The sequence below is a fragment of the Sminthopsis crassicaudata genome, chromosome X (assembly GCF_048593235.1).
Source record: "Sminthopsis crassicaudata isolate SCR6 chromosome X, ASM4859323v1, whole genome shotgun sequence".
Lineage (NCBI taxonomy): Eukaryota > Metazoa > Chordata > Mammalia > Dasyuromorphia > Dasyuridae > Sminthopsis > Sminthopsis crassicaudata.
In genome coordinates, this window is record NC_133623.1 from 22,987,502 (window position 1) to 23,012,826 (window position 25,325).

Below are 25,325 nucleotides of genomic sequence, written 5' to 3' on the forward strand. Positions count from 1 at the left end.
AATTCTTCAACAGATTCGGTTGGTTTTGCAGATCTCCACCTCTTTTACAGAACTTCAGAGACCCCCTAACTGCTCCCTGTCCACCCAAAGCTTCACTTTGAATGCCATCTAAACAGTGTCCCTTGCTCTAAATTATTCTTCATCCTCTAAAATCTGATTGTTTTGAGAATTGTTCTTTTTGGGCCTTGAGTTCCTCTCAGTGGCAGACAGCAGCGGAGACAACCTGCCATCATGGAAAGGGTATTGGACCTGGCATTGAGGATCAACACAATTCTAGTCCACTTACTGGACTATGGGCAAGATAATTTAGGTCTTAACAGATTCCTAGTTCATGTCACAGTCCCTCCCTGGCCATTATTCTTTGGTCTAGTTTGAACATATTCCTAGTCTGTCCCCTATCATATCTCCAAGTCTAGAACTTATAGTTTTATCTTCAGCTGCACCAAGACCATCTTCTCTTGGATGTCTCAATGACCCTTCAAACTCAGCTCATCCCATACTCATATTCTCTTCCTCTTTATTCACCTTCTCCCCCTCTGACATGCGCATTTATATCCACAATCCCCCTTTCTTATACTTAAAACATTGGGATTGATTGTGACTTTTCTCCTCCCTTTCCATTCGTTGCCAATCATTTACTTGGTTCTGTTAGTTTTACATCTTCAACATCTTTTGCATCTGTTCTTTTTCCTTTCTTTCTCCTGTCACCAATCTTGTCTGGCCCTCCTTGTCATCCATCTGGGTTACTGCAGTAGCCTTTGTGCAGGTGTTCTTTCTACTTCTTTCATACCCTATCTTCAAGCCACTGATAGAAGAATCTTTTTCATGGATAGATTGGATCAAATCATTCCTCTCCTGATCTGTTCAAACATCTTCAGTGGCTCCCCATTGCCTGCCAAGTAAAGTTTAAATCCCCTTGCTTGACATCCACATTTTCCACAGTATAGTCCCATTGCACCTTTCAGCTTTAGCTCGTGTTACTCACCTTCACCAACTGGCAGACATGTGTTATGCTCCCTTACGTTTACTCTTTTCTCTGTGCCTTCTCTTTCTTAATTCCTAAACAGTCTTTTCAGCCTAGCATAAATGCTACTTCCTTCAATAAATCATCTGCTAGTCCTTCAGTGACCTCATCTCACACTTGTTGTGTGTTGTTGTGGTTGTGTTTGTTCAACTATTTTTCAATTGCATCTTTGTGATCCCATGTGGGGTTTTCTTGGCTAAGATATGGAATAGTTTGCCATTTCCTTCTCCAGCTCATTTTACAAATGGGACAACAGGCAAATAGGGTTGTGACTTGTTCAGGGTCACACAGATACTACAACAAGCATTTATTAAGATACTAATGCCAGGCAGGGAGCTATTTTGAACTTAGGATTGCCTTGATTCCAGGGCTGGCACTTTATCCAATGCAGTACTACTTAAATGTCACCCTTAATTTGAGGACCTTGAAATTTCCTTGTAAAGTAAATTAGAAAGCCAATGAATAGATACAGATTTGAGTCAGGAGACCAAAGATCTTCAAACACTGAAGAGCAATACATATCAATGGGACTCTGTAGAAATATTATATATAATAGAAATATATATTATATAATTAACAATATAATATATCATAAGTAATATATAAGTAGAAAAATATAAATACCGTATTATTAAGGAAAAAACCTGTGATAGGAATAACAATGAAAGCTTGTAAAGTTTATGTAGTTTGAAAGGAAGAATCCATCCCACATAAGTGACTTGTAGCATTGATACCACTTTCAGTCATTATCGGTTATCACTACAAAGCCCTTCTCTGGACTGAAGATGACCGCGCGTTCCCAAAGACTGTTGTTGGGAGCCTGTGCTCTGCCCCCACTTCTGTCATTCATTCTTCCACCCTGTGTAATCTGGCTTACAAGCTTCTACTCTCCCTCCAAAGTTACCAGTGGGATCTTAGTCACCAAGTCTCAAAGTTTTGTCTTAATCATCATCCTTGACCTCCCTCCCTGAATCTTTGGAACTGTTGATGAGCCTCTTCTCCTGGAGGGCTTGTTTTGTTTTTTTTTTTTAAAACATAGTTCTCTACTGACCTGTCTGCCCATTCCTTCTAAGTCCCCTAGGCTGGATCTTCTTCCTCATCATGCCTGCTAATCTTAAACGTTCTTTAAGGCTCTATTTTTGGCCCTCTTCTCCTTTTATACTAACTTGGTGATCCCATCACCTTCCATGGGATCAACGAGTGTCTCTATATAGATGATTTTCAGCCTCTGTCTCTCCCTTGAGCTGTAGGCCCACATCCCAGCTTGCCTACTAAACATTTAGAACTGGATATCCTCTAAGACATCTTAAATTCAACATGTCCAAGACTGAACTCATCTCTTCCCTCCTTCCCTCAGACCCTCCACACTTCAAACTTCTTATTTCTGTCAAAGACACCACTATTTTTCTGGTGTTTCATGTGTATAACCTTGGTGTTCTCCTTGACTTCTCATCCTCTTTCATCCCATATATCTAATCACTTGTCATATTTGGCCATTTCTTCCTCTACCACATCTCTCAGATGTGATCCTATTTTTCTCTTCAAGTGCCATCTTAGTTTAGGCCTGATCACTTTTCCCCTAGCTCATTGCCTCAGCCTCTCAATTGGTTTCCCTGCCCCAGATTTTTCCCCATTCTCCTCTCTCCTACATTCTGTCAACAAAGTGATTTTCCTTAAACATATATCTCACTATGGGATTCCCCTACTCAGTCATTTCCAGTGGTTTTCTCTGGCCTTTACGATATAATATAAGCTTCTCTCTTTAGCTCTTAAAGCCCCACACAGCCTATGTCACCATTCTCCTTGGACGTTATTCCTCCTTCACTGACTTTCTCTCTGCTCCTCAAACCTGACCCATCATTTTCATCTCTATATCTTTTTACTGGCTGTCCCATGTATCTGGAATACATTTTCTCCATACTGGCCCACATAGAGTCCTTCTCTTTCTTTAAGAGCACAAAGTCTTCTGTATGAAGCCTGTTCCTGTCCCTCCCAACTGCTATTGCTCTCCCTCTGTATTTAACTACTCTGTATATATTTCTATTTATTCACTTGATATTTGTGCTGCATATTTTATATGTGTATATATATATATATATATTATATATATATATATATATGTAAATGTACCATAAGCTCCCTAAGTGTGGGGATTGTTCCGTTCTTTGTAGTATACCCCCCCTTCCCGCCTGACAGTGCCTGGCACATAAAAGATACTTAATAGGTACTTGTTGATTGATTGACATCTGAGGTCATGCTTTTATTACCGGCTTCTTTCTTGCTTTTTGTCTCCTGTGGATTTCTGGATGTCTACTGCTTTTCTTCTTCCTATATTGTAGCAATTCCTTATGTTGGCTTACTTGGTTGAAATATATGGGCCTTTTTCTCCCTCTTCCTTTCCTTTTAGCTTAGAGCTCTTTTTTTTTTAATTGGGTTTACCAAACTCTAGGCAGATACTTTCCTTAGTTGCCTTAACTTGTTAGGTGTACTCTCTCCTGGGCCTGGAGGCCATCACTCCTTATATTAAGCTGTGGTCCCCAAATCTGATTTCTCAAACACCTCCTTGTTAACCAGTTATTCACTTCACAGATCTTCCTTTCTCTTTCAAAGCTCTGATTTTCCACCAGCAGCAATGATGAAAATACCTCCCCCCTGTGCCCTCGGAGTCTTCAGTTTACTGCCCGAGCTGTCCTGATCTTTAGCAATATTTCCCAGGCTGTTTGTTTGATGATTGCCTCCATGAGTCAGTAGAGGTAGAATGCAGTATGCTAAGTACCTTTGTCATGTCCAGGGACTCTGAAGCTACTACCACATTGTAAGCTGGGAAATACACAACCTACTTCCACAATCCCCACAATGACACAGACCTTTTAACCCTAGTCATCCCAATAACCCACTGGTCAATGGTGGCAAGAGGTCATTCCATATCTAGGTATCGTATAACATGTCCCTTGCCTTCTGCCTTTGTGAAACCCCATAGCATTGCGTGACTCTGATGGGAAGAGATAACGAAACTGTAGGAATCCCCGGCTGGGGTCTCCCTAGGATTTGTGTTGAACATGGTACAACATTTCCCACAGATCTGATGGCACCTGATAAGTTCAAATCCCCAGTATTGCCCAATTTTAAAGATACAGACATCATGTTCCGAATCCTATGATCCTATCCTGTCATCTGATCCTGTAATAGGCATTTGCTTATATTTGACTAACTTCATGAAATTGACTATCAAGAGTCTCAAATGATCACTCTAGTATTACAGAGAGAGAGAGAGAGAGAGAGAGAGAGAGAGAGACAGAGAGAGAGAGAGAGAGAGAGACAGAGAGAGAGAGAGACAGAGAGAGAGAGAGACAGAGAGAGAGAGAGACAGAGAGAGAGAGAGAGAGAGAGAGAGAGAGAGAGAGAGAGAGAGAGAGAGAGAGAGAGAGAGAGAGAGAGAGAAAGAGAGAGAGAGAGAGAGAAAGAGAGAGACAGGGGGGGGGAGAGGGAGAGAGAGTGAGTGTGAGTGTTTGGCATTGTGGCTAGAGATCTGTTCTTAAAGCCAATATGACCTGGATTCAGGTGCTGCCTCTGGTCCTTACTAGCCATGTGCCAGGGGGCAAGATACTTCAATTCTCTCTGCTTGCTGCCAGGCTACTCCCTAAGGCTGGACATGGCAGAGAATATTCTCAATTGTATTGGTAGAGGGAGTTTCCTCAAATGAATGTTTAGTCAATGGGAGAGGGGGGCTCCTAGTCCAGATCTCTGAAGAGAGCAATTGTTCAGAGGACTGCTGATATAAATTCTCTTTATTTGCATTGACCCGTAAATACCCCCATTGATTCTCTGGGTCTTGTGAACTTATTAGGGAAAATGACAACAGTACCTTAGCTGGGAGGTGTCAGATGGTACAGCTTTCACATCCCCTGGATGGGGAGCTCACTCAGGCCTTTTATATCATGTAAGAGCCAATCTTGAGTCATACAAGGGTTAGAGCTCTTAAGGGTTCAGACCTGGATGACTGGGAAGATCGTGAGACCTCTGATAAAGAGAAAAAAGGAGATCAGAAAAAAAGAAGAATGGTTACCATGAGCTGGAAAAATAATTAGTTCCCTTTTAGACATTTCCCTTCTATCTCCTTATGTTTACCACACATATAAACCCTATACAGACACCACCACTTATCAAAGTTCAAGGTAACAATGATGACGATAATAACAGCTATTTAGCACTTTGCATACATTATCGCATTAGACATGAAAGTGGGAAGAGGGGTCCTCTTGGCCATGATTTTTGCAAGACTGAGACCCATGATCATTCTCTAAGTCATAGCCTTTGCCTTCTTAGAACATTATCCATGGAGTGATTTCCTTGTTTTGTTAACAACTATAGTGAAGACATATTCTTTGTACTCCTTGGAGGGGAACGGAAAACCAAATTTTGTGCCAGTCATTGTCACAAAAACCTAACTCATAAGCGCCCGCCATCTCGTCTAGAGATGGACATAAATGATCTTCATCTGACTCGTTTTGATATTCCCACACATTGCCACAGTTTAATTACTCATAAGGTTTCCACGTTGGAGATGGGCGCTTTAAAAATCATTGGTATTTTGAAAATCCAAAGTCGGGGTGATACACGCTCAGGTGTTAATTTATTTACATCAATTAATTTCAGGCCTCTGATGTAAACCAATTAGTATTCAACACTTAATGGAGTCATTATCTGTCAGATTAGCTTCTAGGAATGCTTGTCACTGCTACAGGACCAGGCACCAGAACTTTGCTAATAAAACTAGAAGAATTAATGGAGTGAACAGCATAGATAATGACTTAATGTGGAACGTACAGTATAGAAAATAGAATGATCAGCTGTCTCCCAGAAATAAAGATATCACCCAGGCAGCTTCTTGATTCCCCCCTCCCCCCCATGGGTTTAGACAATGCTATTCAAAAACAGCAAGAGTGGTGAAGTCTTTCCATAGTCGTGTCATAATAAGAACTGTGTATCCTTGTTGCCCTGGAAGATGCATGTCTGGCATGCAGATGAAAGTATGCTGTGGTAGGGCAAGCCCGGGAGCCACCAGAGGAAAGACAGAAGGAAGGTGGCTGAGGAAGTGTGCTGTGGCGTATGTGGCCAAGAGCAGCACATCTGCAGGTTCAAATCCCTTATCTGGTACTGCTCCTCATATAACTAATGACTAACGACTTTAGTTATACAACTAAAGGCTAACGGCTTCCCCTCTCCAGGTCTCCCTTTGGTGCTTGGGCTGACCTCTAAGATCCCTTTTTGCTTGAACTCTATGGTCTCGTGATCCCAGTCACTTTGAGGTACCCATTTGAAAACAAATGTTGGTGTGGAATTATGGGTTCTTACCTTGGGGACTGCCTCAGAAGCAGACCCTTGGGAAAGGATATGTTATAATTCAGAGCAAATTTTTGACTGATTATAAATCTAATAACAAATGATCTAGAACAACCAGAGCCATCTCCTGTCATCCTGATCTATATCTTACTGCTGGATCCAGATGGCTCTGGAGGAGAAAGTGAGGCAGGATACTTCCTAAGAGATTTATTTGTTTAGTTATTGATTGACTCCTGCATATGTTATGTTTTGTTGTATTGTATTATGTATTATGGAAAGGGAATCTATTTTATCAGTCCACCCATGGCAACCCCCTTCAAAGTGTCCTCTCTTAGTGATATGTCAAGGTTACTAAGTTTTCAGGTGCTGAGAGATGGGCTGATCATTTGCATACTCTGTGGTTCTCGTGAGAAATATACTGTTGTTTTGTTGTTTGTGCTGTTGTCATTGCTGTCCCCCCCGCCCCCTAGGAATCTCCTGTAATTGGGCTTTTCTTAGTTCTGACTTGCTATTTGGAGTTAGCTTTATTATTTTGGGTTTTTCCTTCTTGTCCAGCTTGGGTTAAGACTTACATGACCTAAAAGAATGTGCAGTGGTTCAGAATCAAGGTTCCAAGAATCCTAGAATCCCAGACTCTCCAGGAGGGAGGTCTCCAGCAGACTAGCAGCCCAGACTAGGGTTGGGCCTGAAAGGGAGCTCCCCCTCCATCAGCCTTAGCAAACAGATTAATTCACACGATAGTATTGAGGAGACATGTCCCAAAATGTGGGCATTCCAGATTTCCTCATGAAGTCACAAATGAATAGGAGTCGGTTCATCTTAAACTCTGAGCAATTCTAATACAGTATTTTGCACACGACCAACATATAGGAAATATCATGGACCCAAATTTTTGTTTGTTTTTTTGCTAAGTAACATTTTGGTCTGAATTCTTTAACTTCTTGCCCCTTCCTACCCTGCCCTTCCTTTTCCTTTCCTTCCCTTCCCTAAATGCCCCTGCTATGTTCCTGGTTCCTGTGCTTAACAAGGTTCCTCTGTTACCTTTAACCTCTATAATCAGTCTCACCACAAGGCCCATGTTCTCTTCTTCAGAAATGCTTCCTGTCCCAGTCTCTTTTCCTTCATCCTCAGCATTACCATATTTAATCTCTCCCAGCATCATCGTCATCGCTCATGGCATTGGTTTTGACATCATCACTTACAACTCTTTATCACTTTAGTGCTGGCACAGTGCTTTAGAACTCTCACAACAGCTCTTGGAGAGAGGTGCTATGATTATGCCCATTTTACAGATAGTGAAACTTAGAGGTTAAACAATTCGCACAGCTAGTATCTAGATGGGATTTGAACCCAGATCTTCTTGATTCCAAGTTCAAGGTTCTAGCCACAGTGCCACATTGCCTCCCATCATCTTGTACCTGAATTTCTATAACTGATTTCCAGGTACTCTCCCTGCTTCTCATTTCTCCTCCTTCCAGTACATTAGGCATATCATTGCCAAGTAGATTCACCTTGGCAAAACCTTGTGTTTCAAATTTTTCTCTCTCCCTCTCCTTCTCCCCTTCCCTAAGTAATCCAGTATAGGTAAAATGTGTGTAATTCTTCTAAACCTATTTCCACATTTATCATACTGCAAAGAAAAATCAGATCAAAAAGGAAAAAAGATGAGAGGAAAAAAGATAAGCAAGCAAACAATAAAAACAAAACAAAAAAAAAAGGTGAAAATACTCTGTTGTGATCCATATTCAGTCCCCACAGCTCTCTCCTTGGATGCAGATGCTCTCTCCATCACAAGTCTATTGCAGTTGGGTTGAATCACCTCATTGTTGAAAAGAGCTGCATCCATCAGAATGGATCATCCTATGTAATCATTGCCGTGTACAATGTTCTCCCAATTCTGCTCCCTTCACTTAGCAGCAGTTCATGTAAGTCTCTCCAGGCCTTTCTGAAATCATGCTGTTGATTGTTTCTTATGGAACAACAATATTCCATTAAATTCATATACTGTAACTTATTCAGACATTCTCCAACTGATGGGCATCCACTCAGTTTCCAGTTCCTTGCCACTATAAAAAGGGCTGCTATGAACATTGTTGCACATGTGGGTCCCTTTCCTTCCTTTAAGATCTCTTTGGGATACAGGCCCAGTAATCACACTGCTGGGTCAAAGGTATGCACAGTTTGATAGCCCTTTGGGCATAGTCCCAAATTGCTCTCTAGAATGGTTGGATCCATTCACAACTCCACCACCAACGTGTTAGTGTTCCAGTTTTCTACATCTCCTCCAATATTTATCATCATTTTCTGCCATCTTAGCCAATCTGAGAGGTATGAGGTGGTACCTCAGAGTTGTCTTAATTTGCATTTCTCTGATCAATGGTGATTTAGAGCATTTTTTCATATGGCTAGAAATGACTTTAATTTCTTTGTCTGAAAATTGTTCATATCCTTTGATCATTTATCTGTTGGAGAATTGAGTCAATTCTCTATATATTTTAGAAATGAGGCCTTTGTTGATAGATTCTTCTTGTAGAATCTTAATGTTAACTTTTGCTGTTCTTATTTTTTCATCATGTTTATTCTGGATAGATGAGGTTGCCACATAACAGAAATCCTGACAGGGGAGATGTTACTCAAGGTCACACAGCCAGCTTCTGGCAGCTCTGGGACCAGAATCCAGCTGTATGGAGTGCCATACTGCCTTTCCCCACTAAACGTACCAGTTGTGAACTACTGTACCATGGAGGAAAATGGCTTCCAGCTGGTGATCTGAGGTTTATGCCTTGGATTAGAAGGATTAATAGCCCTTACTATTTAATCTTATCTGATTAACTAACTGCCTAATTATAACTACAGTATCCATGTAAATGGATTATATTCCTCCCATTTCTACTCACTACCACCACCACTCCTTTTATAAGCATCCTAGAATTTGAATCTGGGGGGGCGGACCTTGAAGATCATCTAGTCTAGCCCCTTCATTTTACATGTTGTAAGTTCCCAGTCTGTTGCAAAGCCTTGGGTGTGGCAAGTGGGATATCCCTCAAGTGTAGTGTCAAGCTGTTGTTATGTTACTTTGAAAGGAAACAGAATAGACACCTCTAGTCTCTTCTTCCCCTGCCCCTTTTTCAAGGGAGAATTTAATTCCTGCTAGGAGGGAAAGCAGGAGGTTGGGGCCAGCATGTACCACTCTGCTCTACTCCCAGGGTACACCAATGCTTTACTCAAAGAAAAGGAGTACCAGTCTAGACTTACATCTCTCTGATACTTTAAATATTTTTAGCCCGGGGAACATGATCAGGCTCAAATTAACTTCTGATCATTTTTTGTCATGGGTGGGGGAGAACCTCGAGCTTTGTTTCTAAGTTTTGACTCCCTTTTCCCATCAAATACCGGTTCCACACTGAACACACATAGCGATAATCAAAGAAATCCATTTATCTAAATCATAACCCAGCAGCAACCAGAGAGGAATACACAGGATACATATCCAGTAATACAGAGTGAAGAAACTCTCTCGTTGGGACCGAGCTCAATCAGATCAGCAAGAGAGAGGTGTGGATGTCACCCAGTAGGAAACTCCCCTATCTCTAGTGCAGCAAGCTAGAGATATGGACATGATGGAGACTGCCAGCCCTTCTCATGTCTTCTCAGAGTCTTTTCCTTCAGCAAGTGTTGAAATAAGTTTGATCTCTTCTACCTTCTCTCTCAAACTGGGAAGTTAGAAGTGCACAGTGTGAGTACCGTATTCAAAGAGACTCCCAAGCTCAAAGAACACTGGAAAAAGACTGGATGTTCTCCTGTCTCCCACTCTCCTCAACTGCCTCTTCCTTCTCAGATCTGGGGTTTATCTCCACCTGTGAAGAAAGAGGCAGGGAATTCTTTTCCAGGGGCCTTTGGGAAGAGGGGGCATATAAATGGGGAAACAAACCCAGATAACTGAAGAGACTTATGTAATAGGGCCAGGATTTGAACTCAGGCCTGCTGATATTGACTCCCATATTCTCTCTACTAAACTCTTTCTAATCCTTTCATTTTTCAGGTAAAGTATCTCAGAACCACACAAGTATGGGGTGACTTACTCAGACTCTCACTGCTAGCTGGGGATAAAAGTGGACCTAGACTCTAGAATTCCTGACTCCAGTCCCATGCTTTTCTCACAATACCGCATTGCCTCCTTCTTCAAGGAATTGTCAGAGTTTCCAGAGTGAAACCTCTGGATCAGGAGATGCTGGATGCCTCCATGGATGCCTGTAGTGGGTGAAGTTCTAGCATGCCAGTACTGGGTATTTTCTTGCACCTGGACTTTTTACCCATATTGAAACAAAAACTGCTATTACCGAGTAAACATTGGACTGCACAAAAGCTCTCTCTCCCCCACGTGCCGGCATCCACTGATTCTTGATTTCGCTCCTCTTTGCACAGTCTCTCCCATCAGTGAGCATTGCTGCCTGGAAAGGAAACAACAGGAGTGATTTTTTTTTCCATTTAGACCTCCAGGTTTTATATGGGGGTACAAAGCATGAATCTGGGAGAATAACTGAGAAAAATAAAACACATGGGGAAAAAAAAAAACCTTCCCTCCTATCATTTTTGAAAAAGATGGCTGCTTTGGTGTTTCTGAAGATTGGAATAACTTATCTCTATTATTAGTAATAATTATAGCTCATATTTTAATAGCAATTTAAGATTTCCAAAGTGCTTTACATACATTATTTCATTTGATAACAATTCCCATCTTAATAGCCTGTTAGCATTTTTAAAAGTCCTTTCCTGACAACAACCCTGTTACATGCATAACATAGTAAATATTATAATGTTGTTGTTTTTATACTTGCCCCCCTGATTGAAAGAAAAGAACTACATTATAAATTTCAGAATATTTTCCCACTTTCATAAATTACTTTTCTGCTTTCTCCCAGGCCCCTTTAAAAAAATCCTCTCCCCTGCTTGAGATATATGTATACACTTGTCATACATAGCTAAGAGACAGTTGATTTTCAAGATAAGCAGAGGATAGTAAACAGGCACATAGCTGTCCTTGATGCGTTCCTATCGCCAGGCCCAGATGAACTGCTTACCAGGGGGCCTGACAGAACTAACAGAGGTGATGGGAGAACCATAGTGAGTGATGTTTGAGCAACTGTGGTAATTGGCAGAGGTGTTGTGGGGGTAAAGAAGAACAAAGGTTGTCTCGGTTTGGTAAAAGGGGAAAGAATAGTCTGCAAACTTGGGGGCAATGAGCTTGATTTCATTCAGTGGTAAAATTCTATAATCTCTATTAAAGGAAGAGTTACTGAGCAAAGCAGAGATCACAAAGAGCCAGCATGACCTCATTGAGAAGGAGCACGCCAGAATAACCTCATTTCCTTTTCCGGGCAGGGTCAATGAGCTGGTAGAGCAGGAAGATCCTGGAGATAAAGTTTACCTAAGCTTTAGCAAAGTATTAGATTAAGTCTTTCATGCTGTTCTTATGGACAAGATGGATAGATGTGGGCTAGATAAGAATACATTTTGAAGGCTTCTGAGCTGGTTGAATGGCTAACCCCAAAGAGCACTCATTCATTAATGGTCAACTGGCAGCTTGGAAGGAAGTCTCTAGTGAAGTGAATCTCTAATCTCTGCTTAGTCTTGTGGTCTTTAAGATTTTTGTTAATGACTTGGAACTAACCAGATTTCCCAAAGATAACAAAGTAGGAGGCTAGCTTATTTGTTAGATGACAGGGTCAGGGCCTCCAAAGATCTGGACAGGTCAGAATCTAATAAATTGAGGTTTAACAGGGAGAAAAATAAAATCGTATACGTGAGAGTATTTGACATCTCATCAATGTGAGTAGCGCCTTCTTTTGCAGATGAGGAAACGGAGGCTCGGACAGGTTAAGAGATTTATTTGAGGAAACATAGATATTAAATAGAAAAGCTGAACCAGGTCTTCCGATCTAATCCATTATACTTTACACTGTTCTGTACTGTTTCCGCAGCTCATTGAACCTCATTGTAAATGTTTCTCTGAATACATAATCTTAAAGAGAGATTACAAATGGTACATGAATTGTGTAGTTTGTAACCCATTCATTTTTATCCCGTGAGACTCTTCTTATACTCTTCTATAAATTATCATTGGAGGTCAGTCAGTCAGCAAACACTTATTGAGCACTATATGAAGTGTTAGGGACACGAGGAAAATCAAAGTTGATTCCTGCTCTGATTCTGATTCCTGCTCTGAATGAGGAAGACGACTTGCAAAAAACTTTGTACAGACAAGATGTAAACAGGATTATTGGAACTAATCAATCTAGGGAGGGCACTACCATCCATGGGGATTGCAAAAGGTTTCAAATGGAAGGTAGGATTTTATCTGGGGAATGAAGACAAATGGAAGTACAGAAATGAGGGGGGAGAGTGTTCCAGGGATGGGGGATAGCCAGGGAACATACCCAGTTGAGAGATGGTGGGTCTTATTTAAGGAACAGAAAGGAAATGATTGTCACTGATCTCAGAGTACATGAGGGGGATTAAAATGTAAGAAGACTGGCTAGGTAGGAAAGAGCCAGACTAAGAAAGCCTTTGAATGCCAAAGGAGTTTATAGTTGATCCTAGAGGTAATAGGGAGCCACAGGAGTTGAGTAATGGGTATCATGGTTAGACCTATGTATTATGAAGATCACTGACAACTAAATGAAGAATGGACTGGAATGGGGAGAAACTTGAGGAAGAAACACCAACTAGCTAGCTATTGTATTAGGTCAGATGGGACATAAAGATGGCCTGCACCAGGGTAGTAGTGGCCGTGCCACAGGAGAGGAGAAGGGGATGTGAAGTGCTGGGAAGGTAGAAGCAACACAGCCTGGCAACATATTGGATGAAGAGAGCAAGAGACCCTGAGGACTTGAAGATGACACCTATATTGTGAGCCTGGGTGACAGGAAGAATTGTGGGGCCGTAACCAAAAGAAAGAAGAGGGGGGGATTTAGGGAGAGAGACAGTAAATTGAACATCAATAATAACAAGAGAAAAACTTCAATTAAAACCCAATGAGCAGGCGGGCAGATAAATGAACAGAGAGAATCCTTAAAAAAGAGAAGGGAGAATGAAGAAAACCTCAAAGAGAATCTATTGCTCACTTAGTAAATAACATGAAAGACAGTGAATCATTCCTGCCTGATGAAAGACAGAATCCTGTGGACTCCCCAGAGAGCATGGAATAACAACAACAAATTGGAGAATCATTCAAAAGAAAAATTCACAAAAGAAGAAATTAGGAATCAATCTAGGTCAGAAATTAGGGCTCTCAAGGCAGAAAATAGAATTCTCAATTCAGAGCTGAAAAACACAGGTAGAAGAATAGAAAAAGGGCAGAAGCCGTGCTGGAGTGGGCACACCAGAATGGGAATGAGCTCATGGCCAGGAAGGGAGGTGGAGAAATGTGGCTACTGAGAAGAAGAGGAGGGAGAGCCCCAACTGTGCGGGAAAAAAAGATCTCTAATGGGAGGAACTGGAGCTGTCACTGCCAAGGAGTCAAGTGGGAATGATAATTTGTTAGCAGCTTTTCTCAGCAGCTCAGCATAGAGCTACCCTGCCTTGCCACTTTCAGAGAAGTAAAATATACAATTTAGGGAAATGGGGATAGACAGAAGCAGGGCTCGGGGAGAGGTCCTATGGAAATGGAATAGCATCCAAGTAGTTTAGGAAAGTATTGTAATGTATTTCAGGAAAGATTAATGGAATATTTTGGTCACTCGTATTTTTTTCAGAGTATCTAATCTTTGTACTTTTGCTAAAAGTACTCAGGAAGTCTTGGGTCCGTTGAGTATACAGCAGTACCTTTCAAATGCTCTCTCCGAACAGCTGGAAGTAGATGGGTAACGTCTTTCATTTCTGTGTTAGTGAAACAAAAGAGAACCATATCTATAGTTATTCAGCAAACAGGATGCAATGAGGAGTCAATAATAGGACCCCAGGAGTGTTCGTATCCATTACACCTGTATGTATATGGTTCAGACTCCCCCTAGACCAAAACTGTGTTCTCTATTTTGGGATTATTGGTCAAGTTATTTGAGTCCCAAAGTTGTGAATTTCAAATCTCAGGCTGCTGTGATGTATGAATATATTTTTCCTTAGTCAAATTGGGGGTCCATAAGAATCAGGAGAGTTCTTACTGGAATTGAATTTTCATTGTTCCTTCCTTGTTGCTTACCTCTTTGGTTCCTTTATAGTACACAGTAGAGAACGATTTGTAATTTGGGGATACAGTAATTAATCTCAGCTCATTATTAAAATCCTCCCATTAAGAGTGATGGCTAGTATTCTATCATATTGGTTTGAATGAAATGTAAGATACTTATTAGGAAATGCATGCTTTGCTAATTTTTATACACTGCTCTGAAGCCCAAATCGAGGCGGTTCTACAATTTTCTCATCTATTGTAAGTTACAATAAAAAAATCGCCATTTTTCTTTTAAAGGAAAATACTTTGGGAATTCACAAAACTGAGATAATTTTTTTCTTAGTATATTGGTAAGGAAACAATAGATAGCTTCCTTAGCCATTTGGGGGAGTAGAAATTTCCTTTGATATTGTTCTTGGAATGTCATCCCTAAATTTCTGTTTTTAACACATGATAAAATGACCATTCATGCATAAGGCCATTCAACCCCCACTTTCCTTTGTTAACCTAAATGACCAGCTTATATGGGGGATGCTTTTATAATAACTCTAACAGAAGATCATCTGATTTCTCCTTAAATATTTCCAGGACCAGGGAGCTTACTATTTTGTGAGGCAAGGCCTATCATTGTTGGCAACTATAACTATCAAAAAGTTTTTTCTTATATTGCACAAAAAAAATTTCCTTCCTTTAATATCACTCTCCTCCCCATTATTCCTTTTTCTGCCTTAAGGGGCCAAGTAGAACAAATGTCTAAGTCTTATGCATTCCGGCCCTACAGAGATTTGAAGATATCTACCATACCTATTTCCCCATTTCAATCTCTCTCTCCCTTTCCCCTCTTTCTCTCTGTTTCTCTCTTTCATTCTTTTCTTTCTCTTCTTGTCTCACTTCATCTTCTCTTATTTTTCTCCTCCTTCCCTCTTTTCGCTTCTGTTTCTTTCTCTCAAACAAAAACACATCTTTTTTTTTTTTAGAAGAGTGATTTTGAATTGGAAGACACTTGGGGAAAGATTTATGAAACTCTGACCTTGTATTATATTCATTTTTCTATGCATTCATACTAAATTTAATGGGATAGTGACAAAACTTCTATGCTATTTGTACTCCTTCCAAATAGAAGCCCCCCCTTATATTAGATATAGTCAAGCAAAATAAGTCTATATATTGACTTCATCTGAAGATGTATGTCTTATTCTGCACCTTCATACCAAGAGGTAGGAAGCATGCTCCACATCAGTCTTATGGAGTAATAAATCTTTTGGAGTTTCTTTCTACAATTGTTCATCATTGTATATAAATGGTTCTTCTGGTTCTACTCATTTCACTTGTCATCAGTTCATATAAGTCTTCCCAGACTTTTCTATCTCACCCCCTTTTGCCATTTTTAATTGTTTGATGATATTCTAAACCATATGTTCATTATGTTCATATGCCATAATTTGTTCATCTGTTCTCCAATTGATGAAGCATATACTTTGTTACCATTTCTTAGCTACAATAAAAAGTGATGCTACACCCAAGGAAATACTAAAGAAGGGAAAGGGACCTGTATGTGCCAAAATGTTTGTGGCAGCCCTTTTTGTAGTGGCTAGAAACTGGAAGATGAACGGATGTCCATCAATTGGAGAATGGTTGGGTAAATTATGGTATATGAAGGTTATGGAATATTATTGTTCTGTAAGAAATGACCAACAGGAGGAATACAGAGAGGCTTGGAGAGACTTACATCAACTGATGCTGAGTGAAACGAGCAGAAGTAGGGGATCATTATACACTTCAACAATGATACTGTATAAGGATGTATTCTGATGGAAGTGGATATCTTCAACATAGAGAAGAGCTAATCCAATTCCAATTGATCAATGATGAACAGAATCAGCTACATCCAGAAAAGGAACATTGGGAAATGAGTGTAAACTGTGAGCATTATTATTATTTGTTTTGTTTTTCTTCCCAGATTATTTTTACCTTCCAAATACAATTCTTCCTTTGCAACAACAACAACAAAATTCGGTTCTGCACATATATATTGTACCTAGGATTACTATAAGATATTTAATATGTATGGGAATGCCTGCCATCTAGGGGAGGGGGTGGAGGAAAGGAGGGGAAAAATTCGGAACAGAAGGGAGTACAAGGGATAATGTTGTAAAAAAAATTACCTATGTATATGTACTGTCAAAAAATGTTATAATTTAAAAAATTAATTAAAAAAGGGATGCTACAGATATTTTTGTATGTGTGGATCTTTCTCTTCTGCCTTTGACCTCTTAATGATATATTTCTCATAGTGGTATCTCTGAGTCAAAGTTTAGTGATTTTGGAGGGTATGGTTCCAAATTGCTTTCCAGAATTGTTTGTCCAGTTCACTGTTGCATCCATAAGTTCATTTGTGTCTCTGTTCTCCCATAACCCCTTAGCAAATATTCAGTTTACTCTTGTGTCTTCTTTGTCATTCTGCTGTGAGGCAGGATTGAAGAGTTGTTTTTCAATTCTCCTTTTATTAATGATTTCAAAGTTGTGGCTATGATTGTTGCATTTATTCTATGGAAAATCAGCTATATCCCCAAGAATTTTTTAAAGGGAAAAGGATAAATATGTACAAAAATATTTATAGAGGCTCTTTTCTGGTGATAAAGAATCAGAAATGGTGGGAACAAGTATCAATTGGTTAATGGATGAACAAGTTGTGGTATATGATTGTGATAGAACATCGATGTGCTATAAAGAAATGATGAGTAGGTGGCTTTCAGAAAAACCTGGGAAAACTTACATGAGTTGATGCAAAGTAAGAACCAGGAGAACATTGTAGACAGTAGAACCAATATTATAAATGATCATATATTCTCAGCAATATGATTACACATACTTTTTTAAACTTTGTTTTTCTTGGGAGTTTTGGGGTCTGTGTTCTCTTTTACAACACGACCAATATGTAAAATGTGTTTAGTATGACTTTACATGTATTAGCTATGTCAGATTGCTTGCTTTTTCAAGGAGTGGGGAGGGAAGAAAGGAAGGGAAGGAATTTGTAACTCAAAAATTTTTTTATTGTTAATAGTTTTTTTATTTTTCCAAATGCATGCAAAGAAAGTTTTCAACATTCACCTTTGCACAACCTCATGTGGAATTCAAATTTTAAAAAATAGTTAAAATTATTTTACATGTAATTTAAAAAATATTTAAACAACAAAAACAATGATTAAGAAGAAGTTAAAATTATTATTTTTGTAAGTTCATGAAACTAAGATTTTTGTATCTATTTTCTTATGTAACCTTTTTTTCCCTTTCTCCTTTCTTATTTGTTTCACACTCTAAGGCATTAAGAAATATTGCATTTTCATGTGTATAATTGATAACACATTTCTTGCCTTCACAGTAGGTGGGAGATGGGTAGGAAGGAGAGAAGTTGGAACTTAGTTTTTTTTTAATGAATGTTAAAAATAAATAATAAAAAGAAAGTTGACTGTTATATCTTTTAACCTATGTTTCTATATATAATATTTAGTATAGCTACTTGTTTATTATATGTAGGTGTAATATATAAATATTATGTGCATATATATTATCAATTTCCCTTATACCTTGCATATTAGTTCTTTATAAGGGAAATTTGCTACAAAAATACTTTTGGCCAAGTAATTATTTTCTTGATTATTCTAACTACATTAATTTTGCTTGTACTAAACCTTTTCAATTTTATGTCAATTTTATGTCCATTTAATCTTCTATAATTACTTCTATCTTTTATTTAGTTAAGAATTTCTTTCCTAATGCTTTCAGAAAAACCTGGGAAGATATGTATGAACTGATACAGAGTGAAGTGAACAGAATCGGGAGAGCAATTAATGACATCAACATTGTAAAGAAAAACAACTTTGAAAGACTTATAAGTGAAATGACCAACCATGATTACAGATGATAGATGATGAACCATGCTACCAGAGGGGTGATGAACTCAATGGACTCAAGGTACAGAATAAGACATACATTATGGACTAGTATGGGAATTTATTTTGCCTTGACTTTGCATATTTGCTACCAGGGTTTGAGTTTGTTGGGTTTTTTTCTTCCATTTGGGGGTAGGCAGGAGGGATAAGGATATAAGAATAGGATAGCCAAAATGAAAAAAAAAAGAAAGGGAACAATTAAAACATTAAAAATTACACAAAGAGAACAAAAGGAATGCCAGAGACACAGGTAAGCAGGATACTGCTTTGAAAATTAGATGATAAAGGTGAATGGCTAAAACTATCTTTGCATATATTTTGAAAAATAAAATACTATTAAATTTCCAAAAAAGGTTTGCAAAGCAAAAAATATTAAGATTGAAAAAGGATTTCAGTAAAACTAGACAGCACATCAACTGAATATAATATGCAATGATAAAGAGCTACCCATAGCTCTTTACCTTTGCAAAAATGGTAGAGATGTACATTTTCTCACCTCTTCTTCACAGGGACAATCTTGATCATTATAATTACATGGTATTCAATTTCATATTTTTTACTATGTTTAAATATTTTAGTCATTGTGTATATTGTTAGCCATTCATTCAATTCATGAAAACAAACATTTGATAAGTGTCTTACAAAAAAGGAAAATTATGTGCTAAATTTTTATGTTTTAAAAGAAAATAAATTATAAGTAAGAACACTGCAAATTCATTTAGAATCCTTTTTTTCTATTCCTCTATATATGGAAAGTTTTGCTGTATTTGTTGTTAATCAAGTTCACTTTAAAATGAAAAAAAGTATTCTTCATCTCCTTCTGCCCCACCAGCCATAGCTCCAAAATGAATTCCCTTGCTTTTTCTCTGATTGGTTTATGATACAATCTTTTATATTTAGGTTGTATATCCATTTGAAACTTATTGTGGGTATGTAGTGTATGATGTTCGTTTAAATCTAAGTTCTTCTAGGCTGTTTTCCATTCCTGTGGCAGTTTTTGTTGAATAGGGAGTCTTTACTCTACTCGGTGGTTTCTTTTGATTTTCTTAATATTATGTTACTATGTTTGATTGCTTCCCTCCAATCTTTTATTATATGACTTATATAATATTATATGATCTTTCATTCTGGCCATCCTCCTCTAGATGTATTCTAATTTGTCAATGTCCTGGCATGGAGTATAACACTCTAGATAACTAGCCAGAAGAGACTATTATACTCTGAGATAGACGACTTCTGTTAATGCATAATCTGTTGACACCAGTTCTAATGAAATATCTAAGAGCAAGTTTTGAAAAGTCTGGAGGATCAAAGATAAATGTTGCCTCAAACCCACCCTGTGGATGAGTGAAGCTTTTCCTTTCTCGCTCCTTCTTACACTCACTGAGACCTGGGTCCCTTCTGATGACACAGCTTCCCTGCTTGCCCTTTCCAGCACTGGTTGTCCTTTCACTCATTCCCCCAACTCTCTGACCATGTTGCAGGACTATGCCTTGCTCCCCATTGCCATTTGGAGCTTTTCCTTCTACCCACCATCACTCAGTAACTTGTCTTTCTTTAATAGTCATTTCCTATATATTTATCCCCCAATAAAGATTCTAGTAAATATTGTCTAGCAACATTCAGGACACTCTTTCCTTCTTCGTTGAGCTCAGTGCCAGGCTCATAGTCTTTCTCCCTTCCCTAAGTCCTGCCCCATAGTAACTATGGGCAGTTTCAGTTGAATAATAAAGTACCTATTGCATTAGGGGTCAACTATATTGCTACTCCCTCAAATATTCCAATCTCCCAATTCTTTAACTTACTCATTTTCCATGATCTACATCCCATCATCACTGTACACATGGATCCTAATACCCTTTATCACACACAAATGCTCCACGTCCAAGTTCGTGAACTTTGAAATTCTTTTTATCTGATTATAATCTGTTGTCATTCTGCTTCTCCTTCTGCCCAATTAATACAAACCTCATTCTTCATCCTCATCAGTTCTTCCCCAAACCATCACCCCTGAACTGGCCATGTTTTCTTCTCTTCTTCATCCTGGCCCCATGGTGAATTAGTTCAACTCCATATTTATCTCTTCCCCCCCCTTTATCCTATAGATTATCTTTACCTTTCTAAACTCTTATTTTAGATTAGTCATACTAAGTCCTACTTTTGCTCCTACTCATATACTATAAAAAGAAACTGTAGAAAAAAATTTTTAAAATGTGTTGACTGGGTCTCCTACAACTTTATTACATAATCTCAACTGGGCCCTCACTCTGAAAAGGCAATTGTTTTACACTTCTTAATCAGTTCATTATCCACTTACCATAGTGGCTTTTTCAAATGTTTTCATCCATTCTCAGGTCTCTCATAGTTCCTCCTCCTTCTACCCTCATAACTAAAAATTTTGTCTCATATTTCACAGAAAAAATGAGCCTATTTACAGAGAGCTCTCTATTCTCCCCACCCCACCAGGGTTCTTGTGTCAACCAATGAAAACCATCCCGCCTTTGTTATCAATTCCTCTCCAGGTTGTTGATGCCACCAAATCAATTAAAAACATTTCGATTACAGTTGAAATATCTAAATTGGACCTCTCTGTTTTCAAATATTTCTATCCTCATGAGGATACTTTCATCATTGTCAATACTCATCTCAAACTTTTAATTACCAGGTAGTAGGGTTTTCACTGTCAAGTACCATTTTCCAATTAGCCCTGCTATATTTTAGCTCAGCTGATTTCCCAATCGTTTCATCTCTCCTGCATCTACCTTTAGACATTAGGGGAATCATATCCACTAAACCCCTAAAATCAAGAGAGCTGTACTCCAAACAAGTAAAAATGTGTAGATTTGCTATGTAATTAGATATAACTCCCTTAGCAAACCACTTTTCCCTGCCTAGCTTCTGTTCTAAAATAGCCACATCAGTCCTGTCTGCCTCACAGGGTTGTTTGTAAGGCCCAGAGGAAACAGGATGTAAAAGCACCTATTACTCTTATTACATAGCTGAAAAACACCATTAGAGGGAAAAAAAAGCTCTTTCTCCCTGGTGCCTTTGAGCACAAGCCCCTGACTTTGCCTTTCTCCATACCAGATTGTGCTGTTCAGCCTTTTCATTTCTAACCCTGTGTCTTGAGAGAAACATCATAAAATTACATGATTGAAGTAATTTGGTACATGGGAGGTGTAGGGGCTTGTCAAGGTTGCTATTGAAAGGGCCTATTTTGAAAGGTGCCACCATTTTTTCCTGGCTGATTAGTGGGCAGGGTCTCAGACCAAAGGAAATATCTTCTGAAGTGAATTTAGAAGGCAAAATACTCTCTCCCAAATAGTCATTCATAGGTTCCTATATTAAAGTAGGATTATTATTAAGATAAACTCTGGGTTTTAAGGTATTTTTCTGGTTTTATAAGAATCTTAACATACTGCAAGGTCAGAAGCTTCTTTGAAATGCTAGCCAGACACCTAGAAGCAAGTTTTCTTCTTATAATTTTAATCATCAGTGGACATGAGGACTTGCAAACTGAAATCACATTTACCCTATCCTAGATTTGGGGAAAATCATTTTCCTTTTAGTTTGTAGAGGACAGCTCCTGGACCTTTCATATTCCCCCCTCTACCATTTCCATTCTCATCCTCTACCCTCCACAATGCAACTGAGAGTCTTTGATTCCATAAATAAATATATACAGAGATATGTGTATTGGTGTATATATATGCATTATATATATATATTATATTGTATATTATATGCCTTATATGTTATATATGCCTTATATATTCACAACTATTTGAGTTCATTATCTTTACATTTTTCCTTTTTTTAGATGAATTAAGAATTGTTTCCTATTTCTTGAACAGCAAGATAGATGCATTGTTTATTTATCCTTAGATTAATTGCTTTTAAAAAATCACGTATTCAGAGTAATAGCTTTATTTACTTAGCGCTTTACAGATGATGAAATCCTTTCCTTACAATTGCCTTGTGAGATGTGTAGCAGCTGGGTTTTTCTTGTTGTTGTTGTTTAGTTATCTGACTCTTCATGATCCTGGGCACTATAGCACTCTGGATCCTTCCATCTTCCACTATCTCTCAAAGTCAAGTCCAAGCCTCAGGATACTGAGGCTTCTTCAGTTAAGTGACTAGTCTGAGAGTTAAGACTTTGGTTTGAACCCCTTCTTCATCATGTGCTACTTCTGGATCTTAAGCAATTCTCTTAACCTTTTTAAGGCCCAGTTTTCTCATCTGTTAAAGGGAGAGGATGATATTTGTGCAGCCTATTTTATAATCTCATGGGAACCAGATGAGTTCAAGTTTTAAAGTGTCCTGTTGATGGGAATGGCCATTATTACCCAAGACAAAGCCGAGGTTCAAAGTACGGTATTCTGACACCAAACCCAGTGCTCCCTTTGCTAGATTGGGCTCTATTTTATTTTCAGGTGCTAGGCCTCATCCAAATAATGGAACCACTGTGGAGATAGAATAAGAAAGTCCAGATGTGGAATCATAACCCTGTGGAGTCCCTGCTGGACACAGAGGGAAATAAAGGCCAAACTGGGAGGTTCACTGAGGCCAAAAGCTACCTTTCAGCTTCAAGGTGTGGCAGGGGAAGTGACTCACAATTTTAAGCATTCCTCTCAAATCTTACTTCCTCTTTTTCTTTGGGATTGTTATTTCTAGAAAATTATTCTATGTTTTCCTCCATCATTCCCTTAAAGTAAAAGGTCCAGTTAGTACAGACCACTGTTGCCTAGAAACAGACAAGGGAAGAAATCTGGCAATTTCCATAGCTAACATGGGGCAAATCAAGGTTTGCACCGGGCTGCCATATTCTAGAAGCTGGCTATGCTCTCTCTCTCTCTCTTCTCTCTCTCTCTCTCTCTCTCTCTCTCTCTCTCTCTCTCTCTCTCTGACCACTGCCATACTTGAACCTCACTTTGCAGTCCTCTGGCACAGCCAGCTTCCAAGTGACTTCCCCAGATCCAACTGCTCCCCATAGTCATATTGTTCTCTGAGCTGCCACCAGCCCCTCTAAAAAAACAAACAACTGAAATAAAATGACATGCCTGTTTTGGTCGCCAACGGGCACTATGGATGTACACCAGAGTTTGGCTTGGGCCCCATTCTTCCTTTCTCTCCTCTTACTTAGCATTACACCTCTGAATGTGGAATTGAAAAGGTAGTCAGCAATCCCTGAAGAGGTAGGGGAATGATACCTCCTTATTCTGATTGTTTCATCTAATTGGAAGGCCTGATAAATTTCTATTCTGCTATAAGCCTGATGTATCCTTTGAAATACTTTTGCTTTCTCTACCTGATTTCTGTTACCTTACTTCCTATACTTTGTTGCTAGATCCCAAGAAGATCCAACTAGATAATGTATGTAAAGTGCTCTGTAAATGTTTAGTTTGTATCATATCACTTAGGATTTATAGGAGCTTATATTGGCCTTTGTTTTTCACTTTACCTGTGTGTGTGTGTGTGTGTGTATGTGTATTGTTTGTGCACAGAAATCTTATCTACCTAACTAGATCATAAGCTCCTCAGAATGGCAATGATGCTTTATATTTCTATGTCAGCTAGCAGTGGGCTAGCTACCAAGGTTAAGCTCAGTAGAGTCTTGGTGATCTTCAACACACATATCTTATACCGAGTACAGATGAGCCCCGGATCTATGTCAGCCCTGGTCTCTCTCTTCAACTTTGGTCCCTTATCGTCAATGCCTATTGGCCATTTTGGGCGATTGCCTGTAGACAGCTCAAACTCACCATGTGCAAAATAGAGCTCATCATTTTCCTCACCACCCAACCTTTTCCCTCTTTTGAGATTCTTTATTTCTCTCAAGGGCACCATTACCTTCCCAAACTCATTTCTTTGGAGTACCCCTTGACCCCTTGCTTTCCCTTATGCCACCTGCCGAGCCTTATAGATTTTACCTTAACTGCTTAAGTCGTTTGTTTCCTTCTACTCACATAGGCACTCCCTCCCTTCCCTAGTTCTAGGCCTTGTCACCACTCCCCTAGACTTGCAGATTTGACCTTGTATCAGGTTTCTCCCCTTTCTCACGTATTTTCCACAGAGCTGCCAAAGCCGAAGTTTGACTGTCATTCCCTTGCTTGTGAGAAACTCCCGATTGTTTCTAGGATCAAATATAGACTTTTGTTTGCCATAAAAAGCGTCTCACAACCTGGCCCCAAGCTTTTGGAGCTTTTATCAAATTCTTTTGAACTTTGTTGTATCTGATTAGTCCCCTTAATGTATTCTTTGATCTGACCAGAGTGATGCTTTTGATGTGCCTAAACCACACCATCCCAACCCTCATCTTCATGAGTGTGTATAGGCTGTTCCCTGTGCCTGAAATGCCTTCTTGCTCATCTTTGCCTCCTAGAAGCCCTAGTGTCCCCCAGAGCTCAGATCCAACACCACACCCTACACAAAGGCTTTTCTAAACCACCCCTCTCAGCTGCTATGACCTTTTCTTAGAGTTCAGCCATTTTGCACTTATTTCCCATATATCTATACATGTGCGCATTAGACACTGTCTGCTCCTGAAGAAGAGAAATGCTTTCCTTTTTGTCATCATACTCCCAGCTGCTCGAATCGTGCTTAACACATAATTGGTGTTTAGGAGACACTTGTTTACTGGTTGACTATAAATTTGAAAAACTGGAAGGAGAGAGAAGGGTTTTTAACGTCTTATTTTCTTCCATCCTTTCCTTGTAATCTCTCTTATTGTGTTAAATGAATTGGAAGGATGTGGTTTCATTATATTTGGGGGGGATGGGATAGACTGAGGAGAAATATACAGAAATGATATGGTGGGGTTCATTCTTAAAACTGACCT

General features: G+C 39.1%; 2 long non-coding RNA genes across 2 annotated transcripts in view; one reads left to right on the forward strand and one right to left on the reverse strand.

Moving 5' to 3' along the window:
• LOC141548256 (uncharacterized) overlaps nt 1-25,325 on the forward strand; it is a 416,517-nt gene that overhangs the window by 16,825 nt on the left and 374,367 nt on the right. Inside the window, exon 2 of the long non-coding RNA XR_012483868.1 lies at nt 18,321-18,509. This is a non-coding gene — a long non-coding RNA (uncharacterized LOC141548256). The remainder of the gene's footprint in view (nt 1-18,320; nt 18,510-25,325) is intronic.
• On the reverse strand, nt 9,882-14,246 carry LOC141548258 (uncharacterized). The gene is made up of 3 exons (XR_012483873.1): nt 14,192-14,246; nt 10,708-10,818; nt 9,882-10,224 (listed from the first exon to the last, which is right to left on the reverse strand). It is a non-coding gene; the product is annotated as an uncharacterized LOC141548258 (long non-coding RNA).